We start from the raw sequence: 14,811 nt of genomic DNA, 5'->3' as shown, positions 1-14,811 counted from the left end.
TGAACCAAGGAAAAAAAGCTGGATGAGCATGTAGAGAGAAAAGGATTAGGGTGAATATATAAACTTATGACTCTTCCACTTAAGGGACTACTATGTCAAACACTATCAATGACATGTCAACATTCACATTACCCAACTATTTCATGGCTTGATCTGCATAAGAAAGAACAGAATAGGATAGCATATCGTCAGTTGGAAGGGATCTACAGCAGAATGGGAAAGGTTGGCAGGAACCACAATGGGTCATCAGGTTCAACCTCCCTGGTCAAGCAAGGTTATCCCAGAACACATTGCACAAGATTGTGTCCAAATGGCTCTTGGAAGTTCCCAGTAAGGGACACTCCGCAACCACTCTGGGCAATCTGTTCATTTAGAAACAGGCCCACATTATTCTTTGCTTCCTTTTTGTTATTGACACATTTCAAGAAGCTCCTCTTGTTTTCCTTGAAATCCTGGGAATCATCTAGTCCAACTGCCTGACCACTTCAGGACAGACCAAAAGCTGAAGTTATCAAGGACATTGTCCAAATGTCTCTTAAACACTGGCAGGTCTGATGGGACATCAACTACCTCTCGGAAGGAATCCTGTTCCAGGATCTGGCCATCCTCTCATTAAAGAGATGCTTCCTAATGCTCCCCAGTCACAGCTTTGAACCATTTCCAAAAGAAAACTGCTGTAAATTTCAGTGCTAGGATTTTTTAGATCGGAGCAGAAGAAAAAAGAGCAGCCCTACACACTGGCCAAGCAACAGTGGGATGAATGGAACTCCAGATGGCTTTTACTGGGTCATGGCAAGGTTGCTGCAATTCATGCTAATTTCATGTTCCTGAAGATGAGCTTGACTTTCAGAAGCTGCAGAAACATTGCAAAAGGGATTAGTGCATAACAAATCTTCCAGATGTTCCAGTTATACTTCATTATAGCAAAGTGAAGACATTTCACAGTAAGCAAGTGAAGGACTAGGCTGGTGAAAGCCTAGACTAAGTAGCTTCTTGCTGTAAGGGATGACCACTACTGCAGGAAAAGATTTGCATAGGAACAGAAACACACTACTTTGCAACAGAGAAAATGAAAGCAGCAAACTACCCTCAGCTAAACAAGTTTTCCATTGAAACTTAATGTTCCTAGGCAACACTTCTTCAGTGATTTTAACCAGAGGTTAATTTGGTTGTTAAATAAGCTTTCCACACACACACAACTAGCTGGGGTTACCTTGAACTTCCTGGACATGCAGACACTGACCATGCTCAGAATCAGTTTGGGGTTTTCCATCTGTGACTCACCAATAGCTATGGCCCAGTAAACTTCTGATCCATTCAATAACTCACCACATGCAATGGCAGAGTAAACCTGAGAGCCTGGAACTTGGAGTAAAATTCGAAATGGAGCAACGCGGGCATTAGAGTCTAACACGGCATCGAGGGCACCAACCAAGCGACCTGCCAAGAAAAAAGGGGGGAAAGAGGATTAATGCCAGTTCTCACTTCTGTAGCCTGCAAGCTGTTTCACATTTACAGCGATAAAACTAAAATACAGAATGTAACAACAACGATTCTTCCCCAGTTTTATCTTCTAATTTACAGGTGCTCAGAATGCAAAAGGCAAACCAGCTTGCAAGATCAAAAGCATATCGAATTCTCTGCATTTCTGGTTTTGCCTCATATATATGAATATAACCACAGAACTGAAGTGGAAAGACCTGAGGGCATCTTAAGAAGTTACAGTTCCAGCCCTGCTCTGAAGCTGGATAAATACACCTATGCTGTAAGTGGTGTTTGTCTAACCTGTTCTTCAAAACCCACCACAATCAAGATGCAACAATTTCTCCAGGTAGCTTCTTCCACTATTTTTATTAAATATTCTTACAAAAAAAAAAAAAAATAAAAACCCCAAACCAAACAAACAAACAAAAATTACATAAACCAACCAAACAAAACCAAACAAATACCCTAACAAACAACCCTACCCTAAACAAACAAGTCAACTACCACAGCCTTAAACTTTCTTGCTGGAAATTAATCTTGCTCCCTGGAACATGCAGATTAGTCGGCCATAGACACTTCTGATACTAATGTTCAACATAATGAAAAATTATCATGGTTTTCCACCCTTTAATGATTTCTCTATTTCTAAAGAAATCCAAATCACTTCATCTATTCCTTTTGGATCATGTTGTTCAAACAACTCACTGCTCTTGAACTTACACTGGAATCTCTCCAGGTTATCTTTAAGAATGACACTCAACTGGACCTGATGCTCACTGCCACCGAAGTCTCAGCCACTAGCAGAAGGGAAGATCACCTCCTGTATCTTGCATACCTACCACTGTATCCAAGAAAGCCTGCAGCAGTATTCCACTGCAAATCACCACTTGATTTCAGTACAGACAAATTCATTTTTAAGAGCTGCAGCAATTGCTGACCCCAAAAAAAGACTTTCGAGTCTTGAGAACACCTGGAGTTCCTGGAGTTTCTTGCTACCCATTCCCCTGAGCAGGTAAAACCAAGCTATCCATGAAAAAGTTATCTGAATGTCATGATTTGCATATGCAAGCTGGCATATTAAAGTAACTCAGAATTGGTCTAAGGTGCTTACAAATAGAAATTCAAGGCAGCTTTATACTCAATTTTCCTGTGCATTCTGCAGAGACACAATCTCCTAAGGAGAGGGATGGCAGAGAGTGAGGAACAGCTTTACCATGTTTGTTTTATCCCTACAGTATCTAGGAAGTTTTCTGTAATACATTTTTTCACTTTGCACATGTAACTTTTTAAACCTGTAGTATTTTTGTTTCTTCACCATTAACCCAACACAAAAGGAACTAATCTCCATCTCCAAAAGGTTTGCCAGCCCTTGGCACCACATGCTGTTTTAAATATGGCATTCTCCAGTCCATCACCCAAGTGATTAATGGAAATAATAGAGACCTACAAAGTCCTAATTGCCTTCTCACTTGGATAACAAATGACAGCTAATTAATTTGAGTATAACACAACCAAACAGCATTTCAACCACTTTCTGGTCTAGGAGCTGTAAGAAGCTCACATGGAACAGCATCAGTGACTTGAGAGCAAAGAAAATTACATTAAATACTTCCTCCTTGCACACACACAAAACATCAATGACGCTTTCAAAGCTAAGCAGAAGTTGGATGCAGTATGTCTTAAAACTGTACAGTGAAACACTCTGCAACAGCAGTTTGCTTCTCACTTAAATAGGTGACCAGATATTACACCCATCTATTTAAAATGGAGATCTGAATTTCCAGACTGATGACACGCATAATATCTGAAATTGCTACATGCTCTCCTATAACTACAAGAAAAAAGCATAAAAACTCATCCTAGTATAAAAGGTAGCAGATTAGCTGTGCTCACAGGAAACAGTATGCAGAAAACTTTAGTGTGCAGCCTTCAAAACAGATGGATTAAAGCCAGTAAGAGAGCATTAAATGATGCAGAGAACAAAAATAGAGTTTAACTTTCAAATTTCAGAATTGATGATAGGCCTAGGAGAAAGATTTTTTTTCATTTCACTAAAGTCATAGAAAAAAGTCAACTAACAGCAAGTGCTACCAAAATCCCTAGAGAATGCTTAATGAAAATCTGATTTGTGAAATATCTTTTTTTCCTTTCAGAAACCATGAAAAAAACCACATGACAGCAAAGAAGTAGCTGCAAAGTTTTCTTTACTAATTCTTAGCCTGTGCAAAATTAATTCCTTTTTCTCTTCCTGAATTACAGACCAGAAAACCCAATTCCTCTTCTCACTGTTTACTTCTGCTTACAATTTCCATTTTGCTTACAAACTGCTAAAAAGAAACCCATTCCTCCTTAAAGTGTACAAAGAAATAATCACCTCCCTTTTCTAAACTACCCATAGCTAAAATATTGACTCAGGATGACAAAGAGGAGCCAGAACTAAGATGCAAAGAGAAGAAAAAGAGCGTGGCCATCAGGATACCTGCCAGAATAAAGTCCAGTGGCCTGGCCCCTCCATGAGTGCTTTGCAAGGGAACAGCAACCCCACACATAAATCCTCAGCCATCCACAGGGAGTCCTGTCCTGTCCCACCTCTGCCGGGAGAGGCTGCAGTGGGGTCGTAAGGGGAGCAAAGGAAAATAAGAGCAAGTACTGCTAAAGTTGAGCAAGCACAAAGAGTGGGTCCCATCCCCGTGTTTGGGGGCTCCTTTATTTTTTGGCTGAGAGACTGACAGAGGTAGAGAACAGGGAAAAGAGATTACTAAGAGTGCATTTGCAGAAGCATGAAAAGGATTCAACATTAATATACACACCCTGGCCAATACGATAATTTAGTTGAAACTGTGGTAGCAAGAAAATTACAAAAACTAGAGGCAATTTTTTTTCCAGTGTAAGTTGCCTCGTAATTCATTTGGGGCAACTTTTGCATCATAACATTGAAAAACAACCAACCTAAAGATTCCTCAGTGAAGAAACAAACAACAGTGCACTGATGTTGAAACCTATGCTATGAAAAATACCCAGCTTGTGAGCAAACATCTTCCTCATAACATGTCCAAACAGTTGGTTCCATGGAAGGGTCTCTTATAAAACAGAATCTGTTTAAAAAACAGAAGGGTATCTGGCTAGCAAGATAAATTACATTAAGAGCCTCTGGTTCACATATTGACACATCAGCTTGCCTTCAGTCAGGGTGATGCAGACCTCTTCCACATCATAGATGAAAGTGAAACCATTTATAATTCAAGCAAAAAATGAAAAGGAAACAGAAGCAGAAGAGGAAAAGAGAACTGCTACCCTGGTTTTCTTCCCAAAACTTTTTAAATTTTTTTTCACCCTATATGAGACAAGATTTTTGGGAGGAACGTAAAATTCAGAGTAGCTCTTCCCCTTTAATGAGCCACTTCACCAACTTCTTGTCCATTTTCCGACCCCCCCAAGACACAGAAATATTTCAAGAAAAGCAAATAACCATACACTAACTGTACTATGGAAAGCTGCAGACGTTGGTTTACAAAGCCTCTCACGAAAGACCACTGACAAAACATTGCAGGTTCCTCAAAAGGTACAAGTTTCTTCTTCATGCAGAAAGAATATTTTTAGGCTAAAATTCATCTGCAGATGTTTGGTGTAATATACATACTTTTGACACATATGGAGAAGAAGCCAGGAGAAGCGGAAAGATACTTTTCTACTGAAATTATACTCTTCTCAATAAATCTAAACACTTTAGCTGGAAGCTGGATTTCAGAGAGACGCAATATCTATCTATATTTTTCAGAAGTATATTTATAAAACATATCTGAAAAACTCACTAGAAATCCCATGCTTTACATAGTAGCTTTTATTTCACTGAAACATCTACTTTCATGCATATTTGGTTGCTTGAGTAAAGAAAACTGGATACCTTCAAGTAAAACACATCTATTTGTATCAAATGTATGTGCATGCTATGGATACAATACAAGAAATAAATTTAAGAATAAAATTAGCAAGAAATAACTTCAAATTCTACAACAGGTACGTACTGTCTCTCCTTTACAGAGGTCAACCTGTAACCAAATAGAACAGAAACAGGACATCATGCACTATGAATTTGCTGAGCATTTCTTCACACACATACAAAAAATTAATCAAGGATATTTCTATAAGGATCAGGTTCTCAAATGAACTATCAAAAATGCACTACTCTTCATCTTTAAAGATATGGTTTCTTCCCCCACTTAAAGATTGCATTACAATTTCTCTTGTGTCATGTTCATAACTAATCTAGGAAAAGGAACACATTTACATTAAGTTAACTTTACACCGACTTCTACTAAATGTTCCGTATCTTTCAAATTAAAGAATGCACATTCCTTTCCCAAATCACTGTTAATCATCTATGTGCAATTTCTAAAATCATTTTAAACTGCCAAGACATGGGGCAGAGGGTGAGTAAAGCTGAACTCAAACTAGAAACTCAAACTGAAAAACTATCTGTTATTTCTATCTTTTAAGACAATATTCAAGAGGCAGTCCAAGATACCCTCTACACGCAACAAGATGATTTCTACCTACCTCCATCATATATGAAAGGCCTTAAAGGGACATTTTTGAGAACTACTCAAAAATGGGGTGGCCACTTCATCATGCTGCAAGGCAGAGGGACTTAGGAGTCTGGGACTAACAAGGTAATAAAATCCTCTCAAAAAAAATAAAACAAAAAGGGAAAAGGCCAAAACTGCTAGCTTTTTTTTTTCGAGGGGGTGGGGGTGGGGAGAGGGGGCACTTGGGGAAGAAGGACAGGGAGAAGATAAAAAAGGAGATTTAAATCTAAGTGATAAGGAAGCCTGTGGTGTCACAACACTCAGCATTGTTACCCTTTCAGTTCTCCTTGGTTTTTAAGAAAGACACTTAGTCACCACAGCCAGGATCTTTTGATTAACATGAACTCATCCATCCATTACAAAGTGGGGAATGAAAGCCAATGTAGTTCCAAGAAGCAATTACATGTGGCATCTGTAATTGGTCAGTAAGAAGTTCTGGTGGCACTTCTAAAATCTGGGGAACAGAGGATCAGATGCACAGAGGCACCTGTTCCCACACAGCCCTGAACTTCCCAAATCAAGCACTTACACCCTCTCTACCGAAATGAAAGGGGTGACAGAGAAGACAGAGTCCAGCCTGCATCTCCAGCATCCTGGGGAACACCTTTAGTCACTCTACAAACAAACTGACTGCTGCAGAAGTTTGAAGCACAGAGAAAACTGTCCTTCCTCTTCTCCTAAATCTACTTTGAAAAAAAAAACAAAAAAAACTTGAGATTTCCACTGCACCTGAGACACATGTGCAACAATGCCTGACTGAAGAGTATCTGCCAAATCTAGCCCTTCCAAGAAAACACACAAGGACCCAAACCAGATTGCCAAGATGTTCAGGGACGCCAAAGCTGAGGTTTCTCTCAGCTGCAGGAACCTGGCACTTCCAAAGTCAAGAAAATTATGGCACCACGTGGTCTCAAGGGACTGCAGTGGCTGATCTGCAAGGACATGAAAAAGAGCACTTGGTGGCTACGCTCACTCATATCATGCCAAAACCACGTTTTAAGTACTCATACCCTTTTTTCTCAGTCAGACTAGGTTATTTTTGTAAGACAAAACCAGCAAATTGGGGTATTTACAATTACAGTCACAGAGCAGCATTGCTCCAGTGCAAAACCATGAAGGAAAAAGCATGCCTTCGAATTCATCCTTGGGAGCTCACTGCTGCTTGCTACATCTGCTCCACCAGAGAAAGCAGGGGGAAGAAAAGAAAAATAAGCTCAGTTGTCTGAAAAAAGCTGTACTCTTACTGGAAAGGAGAAAGCTCTTCCACAAAGTGGAAGGAGCTAATAGTGCAGGCTGCTTCCCAGTGGCTGCAGTTTTACAAGGAGAGTTAATAGCTGCAAGAATCACTCTAAGCTGTTTAGGCATGTGAATTAGGAGAAAAGAACAAATCAAACAATTCACATGATCATAAAAATAAAGGTTGTTTTTTTTTTTAAGGACAGTGAAATCGAACAGCTTCAATAAAGCAGAATTAATCTTGGCTTTTTGAGGCAGAGAAGTACTTCATACCCTGAACCCTAATTACACTTCTCCACATAGCTTCCTCTATCCTGCAATGATTTGCAGACAATAAGTGTCTCAGAAGAGCCATGGTGGGCAGCAATTAACCATGCTAGAGGAGACAAGCAAACTGCCTGAAGGAACAGCCCACCTCCAGGCAGAACACAGGGAGGGACACATGGATGTACCCATTCCCTACCCCTGCCATCCTGGGCTCCAGCTGGAACAGAAAGCTGCTTTTCACACCAGGATAAACTCAGCCTGGCCAAGGGGCACTCCTGGGACAGCATCAAATAGCACAGATTGCTTGCCTGGCTCTGCAAGGCATCTCAGAAGCTCTCCCTAAGACCAATGTCCTTGCTGAGAGAGGGATGGGAGGACCATGAAGCTGATTCTCACCAGGCCTCAACCACCCCAGCACACAGGAGCCCTAACCTTGTGACCATGACCCCATGGGTGGCCCAAGGCAAGACCCAGGGCTGACATGCAATGAGGACCACAGCAGCCTCTATCCTCACCTCCTACAGCCCACCTACAGAGTGCCAGCCCTGGGCATTACAGGCCAAGGTGGAAGCTTTTGAGCTGCACCAAGGTAAGATACAGCCCAGGGCAGTGGTCATGAAGCTACTGTTGGCCAGTGGTGGCCCCAGCATAAATGACTGGGGACGTCTCTAGATCTTTCATATAATTTGATTTCTCTAAAAGTTCAAAACTCAGATGTTTAGTAGGCTGCTGATTTCACTCAGGCCACCCTAAAATCCATGGTTTTGATGGATAATAACACCATAAGTTATGCAAAGCTGCTACTAACAACGGCTTAATGCAACTACATTGTCTTTGTTGAATTCTGCAAAATTGTATAAACAGGTTTTGATCCAGTACAGTACCCATTCAAAAGTATTTATTACACTTCTACTACCAGAAAAAAGGAGTTGCAAAACTTATTTGGGTAAGTACATAAGAAAAAGGATGAAGGAGGACTCCTGCAACGGCTGTAGGAAGGCTCTGTTTCCTTTGAAATGATAAGGGCTCACCACACTGAAAGATAAGCACAGACAACATTAGATTTCAGCATAAAGACCTAATGCTCCAAGTATTTATTCACCCAGGAAAATACCCAACATCCAAGCCCTTACATTACTTCTAGCACAGACCTTGCCAGATCAAACACTGCCACTGGGTAAATTGGTTTCTGTTGAATTGGGACTTTTTTCAACCTGGTATGTAGAAACAAATTGTAACAAAATATTTAATCATCATGCCTAGGTCCCAGTGCTCTGGGGGAAGGTGGACATGAGAAATGTGGGGAGTTCATGCATTTCCCGTGGGGGCTCGTGTCCCATGATCCCCATGACTCCCCTATCCCTGGATGTGATGCCAAGTGCTTGTGTCAGACCACCACATGCAGAAGGAGAGACCACACAGAAGGAAGAAGTGAGATGAATTATGAAGTGTCTCTCCTGGAATGGTGGAAATGGCATCCCCGCCCAGGAGCACCGATTATTTCTCCCCAGCACAGCTTCCCCACGGGCTGTTTCACCAGGTGGGCATGCTGCCACGGCAAAGCCCTCACAGCTGCTTATCTCAGCCCTCTGCCATCAGTCCAGCTCAAGCCAAGCCTATTTTTATAACCCTGAAGGCCACTGAGCCAAATGCTTTGGTTCTCATGTTACAAGTAAAAATACCTGAAACTTTTGCACCTGAAAATGGACAAGAAGATGGGATATACCAGTTGCTGCTGCAGCCCTGTAAATTATTGAGACATGCACCACTACTCGGGGGAATATAAAAAAGTATCTTTTTTGGTGGGTGCTGTAAATAATGCTGAATAGACAAAACTAGTGCTACATTAACTCACCCATCACTGACATGTTCATTTATTTTACGGGACTCTGAGCAACCTGCTCTAGTGGGAGCAGTCCCTGCCCTTGGCAGGGGGGTTGGAACTGGATGGTCTTTAAGGTTCTTCCAGCCCAAATCATTCCAGGATTTTCCTGCCTTTTTCTGTGCCATTTGGCCTCCACGTCATGAAAATAATAAGCCACTGTAGGTGTTCACTGGATTAGTCTTGCACAAGGTAGTGGTCAGTCCCTGTGCAGACACAACCCAGCCCCCCCCTTTCCAAGCACAGGTATTTCCTCACCTTTAATACTGGCACTTAACACACTGCTAACATTTCAACACAAGCACCTGCATTTCACCTTAGCCATCCCAGCACCACAGTAGTGCTCAGGAGCAGGCAACTCACCCCAGAAAGGCAAGCAGAGGGGGCCAGAGTGGCACATGCAGCTCAGGGGGCTCAGAGGTCAGGAACTGGGGAGCCTAGCATTGCCGGTGGTAGCTTGGCACCCTGCTCCTATCCTTCCTTCCAGCTCATGCCTCTTGGCCAAACAGTGGAAGGGAGAAGCCATCCTCTTGGGAAAGCACTTGTAAGCATGCATTCTCCTTACAAAAATGTTACAGTAAAATAAAGAGAGGAAAAAGGGGAAAAAAAACCTGCTGATCTGAATTCCAGTTGTGGGCAAGGCTAGATAATGTTTTGACAAGAGTCCAAGCTTTCAATAAAGTATGCATATTTCTCCTTCTCCTGTGCAAGGCTTCAGAGAGCTGTTCCTTAAGGAAACAAAACCATGAATACTGACAGTAACCATTACCAATATCCTCTATTAACATCAGTATTGTGGCACCTTCCTCTCCTCAAACTGCTTAATTTAAAATGAAAGTGTACTGTTGGGTTTGGGCTTTTTCTCATTCATGCTGAGATTGAGCCTAACTTATTTTGGTATCCTGAACATATATTAAGACAAAAAGGAGCACTTTTCTGAAAACTGTATTGGGAGAGGCCTTTTAATATGATTCTATTTGATAATGACTAATTATGATATTTTTATAATGAATATTGATTATGATATTTGATAATGAATAATTCATTTAATATGAAAGGCTACTAATTTTGCCTTTTGCCTCTCCAGAAAGTTAAAAAAAAATAGTGTGGGGATTCTTACTTGCATCCCTAGTAAAAATCCAAATCTTCAGGTATTTTGGACCCTCTTCTGCTACAATGAACACGGGCAATCTAGATGAATTCCCCATGCGAGCTGCAGCAATCTTCATCCACTGTGGTCCTCTTACTGCCTTTCCCAGAAACAGCCTCCATTATGAAATTATTTACTTCAGGCCTTGGGAGATGCACAGGGCCACTAAAAGCTGAGCTACTGACAATGATTACAGGACTGCTTGGACAGTAGAGTATGCAAGAGCAGCAAAAGATCTTTTAATTTTTCATTTCCAGGAAAATTTTCCAGAGCTTATCAATAGCCATTTCTCTGTATGCCTTATAAAAACTAACACCCAAGCAAAGGGAAAATAAGGAAGAAAGGTCTTATTACACAAACTAGTCAGTTCTCCACTCACAACCAAGAGGTACCTGGTAGATGAGTTCAAAAGCTATTGCCTTGCAAAAAATTTATTTAAAAGAAAAAATTAAATCCCAAGATGGAGCTTGGAAATGTATTTACCATGCCTATCACATTTATATTTATTAAAACAATAATAAGGTTTAAATTCATATACAGAAGATGCTTTCTTCTGCCAGTCTATTATATTTAAAGTTGTGAACCAAAAAGCTTTGTAAGAGCTGAAAAATAAATTCATTTCCTTTTAAAATGTTAGTCCTCTGCAAGTTTCAAATAATGCAAAACTATAGCCAGCTTGGAAAGTGCCCTGAGCTGAAAATGGAAGCTAGAAGAGTAGGGGAAAATATCATAGCTAAATTAAAAACATGGGTAAAACAAGAACAAAACATAATTTTTATTGATCTACTTCAAGCAAGAAGTTAAAGAAGCACTGTACCTCAACCAGACAAAAAGCTGCTTGAAACAAGAGTTCATTTTAAGGTCTTATTTAACCTTATTTATAAAAGGAAAGATTCACAAGTGTTGCTAAGTGGGTTTTTATATGCTAAGAGTGTGCAATGTGAAGTACTGTATAAACAAAAACTGCAACACTAGCTGCTTGGGAAGAGTGAAAGACTACTCAGTCGAGCACTAGTGATAAAATCCTTCCCAACATATCCCACAACAAGCAGTTTTGCTGTCAAAATGCAGCAAAAACTAATCAAAGAGGAAGGTGCATGAAGGTTTCAATATCCCTTCCTAAAAATTAAAGTAGTGATTCATTAAAAGGCTAAACCATCTTGCAGTATTTACCACAAGGCATTTGACAGTATTTTTTACTACTGTCATATCGAGCTTATCATTAATATGTAACCTCCATTAATAACAACCAAAGACATCAGTAAGTATTAAATCCAACTAACTTTGATCTGTTAATCATGGCTACATCACAAATCTTTTTCTGTAGGGATCACTACAGCACTCTCCAGTTAGGCAAAGAAAACCCCAAAATCAACAGATATTGATGAGCTAAATAATTGTTTAAATCTATAACTTAAAATTAGTCATTAGTTTAAAAATTACAATTCAGATTTTTAAAATACTTATAAACTTTTTCAATTTTCTTATTAAGTCTCTGACCAGCAGAGCTGTCAAGAAGAGATCCGGGTTAAGGAGCAAGTTAAACATTTACTTCAAAAAGCATATCCCTAAGGAAGACAAAAACCAGAATGAGACTGATGAAGTAATGAAGAGTTAAATACAACCCCCATCATTGTTTGTATCCTCTGCTTGCAAGCCCAGTGTGCATTTGGGAACTGCCCTAGGACACAAATTAAATAACAGTAGGAAATAGAGTCTCTCACTCACAAACATCTGCTCAGTGTCTGACAAAAACACAGTACACAAAGAAACACAGATATGGGCAAAAAGCACTTTTGTGCAAGAGACCGTCTTTAGTGCATTCTTCACGAATTAAATCCACATAAAATACACCCTCCAGCTGTGCTAACTTACTCTTACCTAATAGTTAAAATGCCCTGGTAAGAACAAAGAAGTATCCTAGAAGAAAGAGACAGGCAAATATGAGAATTGGGCCATAAAACAGATGTCCTCACACAGGTTCAGTGCAAATACCACATTATGGCAACACGCACAAGGGCAACCCAGGCATCACACCTTTCTACCCTGCTGAAAGCAAATTATGTCACAGGTGGTCAGCTGCTCCATCTACACTTGTATGAAATCTAACATTCTCAGAGTTTTGTTCTGGTGATCCTACATAGGTCTAACACAGCCTCAGGATATGCAGCCTACTCCTCCCTGCAGGAGCTGAGATTCTCTTCTGCTGTGGCACCTGCTCCCATGTACCGAATCTTGACATCCTTGAACCTTCTTCCTTTTCATAAAATGCAACTGCAATTGGCCAGGGATCAAGGTATTAAAGGGAAAACAGATTTGGATATTGTTCTCACTTAAGCTTTGCTTCCCCAGTAAAACAAACAAAAACTTCTAGCTTTTTGGCTTTCCCACTTGGTAAATCATACTCTGAAATGTGGCAGAGCTTTACTGCCCTTCTGCCAGTTTGGGAAAGACAGGTAGTAATTAAGTGTCTCTACAGTCATGTAAAGCAAGAATCAGGAGATAAGTTTTGCACTGAAAGCAAACACACGAGCAAAGCCTTGCTGTTTCTCAGCACCCATCTCCATTTCCTTCACTGCAAGTAAAACCTGAAAAAAAATTACACTATCTAACCCCAGCCATATCTAATGCTGTGTAACTCCTGCATTTTGGTTTTAGGACTCAAATTCTTAAGCCCTTTTAAATACAAACATTTCCAAATGGTTTAAGAGACTGTCAGAACCTACAGTTCCCTTGGAAAATATGCAAGACAGGAGTGGCTTTCCTTTGCCAGCCAAAAGAGATTTGAGCAAGCCTGTGCACTGTGGATTCAGCAAAATGATTCACCTGAAACTGAACCAGAGAGAAAAGCAGTTTGTTTGGTTTAAACTTGCAAATTTCTGTAGTGAAAAGCTCAGGCACAAGGCACTAACATTTGCGAAACTGAACCTCATGATTGTCCTGGACCTAAATCAAGCAGCTGTAAACGGCTATTTTTAACTCTGAAAATTAATCCACATCGTCTTTACTGTCACAAAAGAGCAGCCTGACTTCCAAACAGGCAGGCAGAAGAAAATAGGAGGTTAAGTGTCTTAACTCGCTGGCAAAACTTTCATTTCATTAGTGATACATTGACAGCATGCAATCTACCAAGCCACAGTTCAAGTTTTGTGCACTTTATGGACAGGTAGGATAAGATCCAATTTAAAAAGGCAACAATGCAGAAAGCAGTATTATCAAGTGGCAAGGGTCAATAGTTCAGGGAAAAAAGACTTTCATAAAATAAATACTGAACGTGGTAATGCAGCTTCTTAAATTCCATAGAAAATACTGATTTTTAAAATACCTGACAATTCTTTCAAATATAAAAGCTACCACTAAAACTTCTCAGTTTATAATATTCAAAACAGCCTCGTTTGCTTTTTAGTAAGAACTACACTGTTAAACGATATTAATTCTCCAAAGCACTGTTTATTTGAATTCAGTTGCTGCTGTCTTTGAACCAAAAGTTTGGCCCAAATTCCCTACGCTACAACGTCAGCGCAGCCTAACACATCATTCTCGCCGGAGTTATTCACGGATCCACGCTGCTGCGAGGGTAGAGCGTGAATAACTCCGTGCATACCCTTCACTACACGTATCTGGAGTGCCACATGGATATAACGTGCCCGATCTACAGCCACCCGTAGCAGAATTAATGCAAAAAATAAGGCAGAATTAATGCAAAAAATAAGGCAAATAACCCGTAGCAGAATTAATGCAAAAAATAAGGCAGAATGCACTTTACACAACAGTGAATTCACAACCCCTGCCCCGCAATGTCATGTATCGCCCAAAAGCCAGGAGTCCTGGATGCACTTATATAGCTCTCGTAATAGAAAGGGGAGGCGAGCGGCAGGTCGCGGACGGTCCCGGAGGGGCACGGGTACCACATCCCACTGTGTGCCCCCGGCATCCCTGCCCCTCTCACGCCGGCCCCAGGGACCTCCGCCGCGTCCCGCGGGCTGCAGCCCCGGGCTCTCCCCGGCCGCATCCTCCGGCCACGGGCACCGGCTCCGCACCTCCTCATGGGCTCCGCGCCCGCCCTCAGTCACGCCGAGAAACCCATCGGGAGGGGAGAGAGGGGAAGTAACAATAAAAGTGGCTTCAGCGGTGCTCAAGGCTACAGAAACGCGAAGCTGCTCCCTAGGCAGCTCGAGGGGAGCCGGGGCGGCCCGCACCTCCCG

At 41.1% G+C, this 14,811-nt stretch overlaps 1 protein-coding gene across 1 annotated transcript in view; it reads right to left on the bottom strand.

The window, feature by feature from the left end:
* TBC1D8 (TBC1 domain family member 8) overlaps positions 1-1,442 on the bottom strand; it is a 35,252-nt gene extending 33,810 nt beyond the window's left edge. The window contains exon 1 of the mRNA XM_031056162.1: positions 1,330-1,442. The gene's annotated coding sequence lies outside the window, so the exon portion shown is untranslated. The remainder of the gene's footprint in view (positions 1-1,329) is intronic.
* Positions 1,443-14,811: the final 13,369 nt, after the last annotated feature.

The sequence above is a fragment of the Geospiza fortis genome, unplaced genomic scaffold (assembly GCF_000277835.1).
Source record: "Geospiza fortis unplaced genomic scaffold, GeoFor_1.0 scaffold192, whole genome shotgun sequence".
NCBI classification, from domain to species: domain Eukaryota; kingdom Metazoa; phylum Chordata; class Aves; order Passeriformes; family Thraupidae; genus Geospiza; species Geospiza fortis.
The sequence above is the reverse complement of the archived record's forward strand: the minus strand, read 5'-3'. Positions and strand labels throughout refer to the sequence as shown.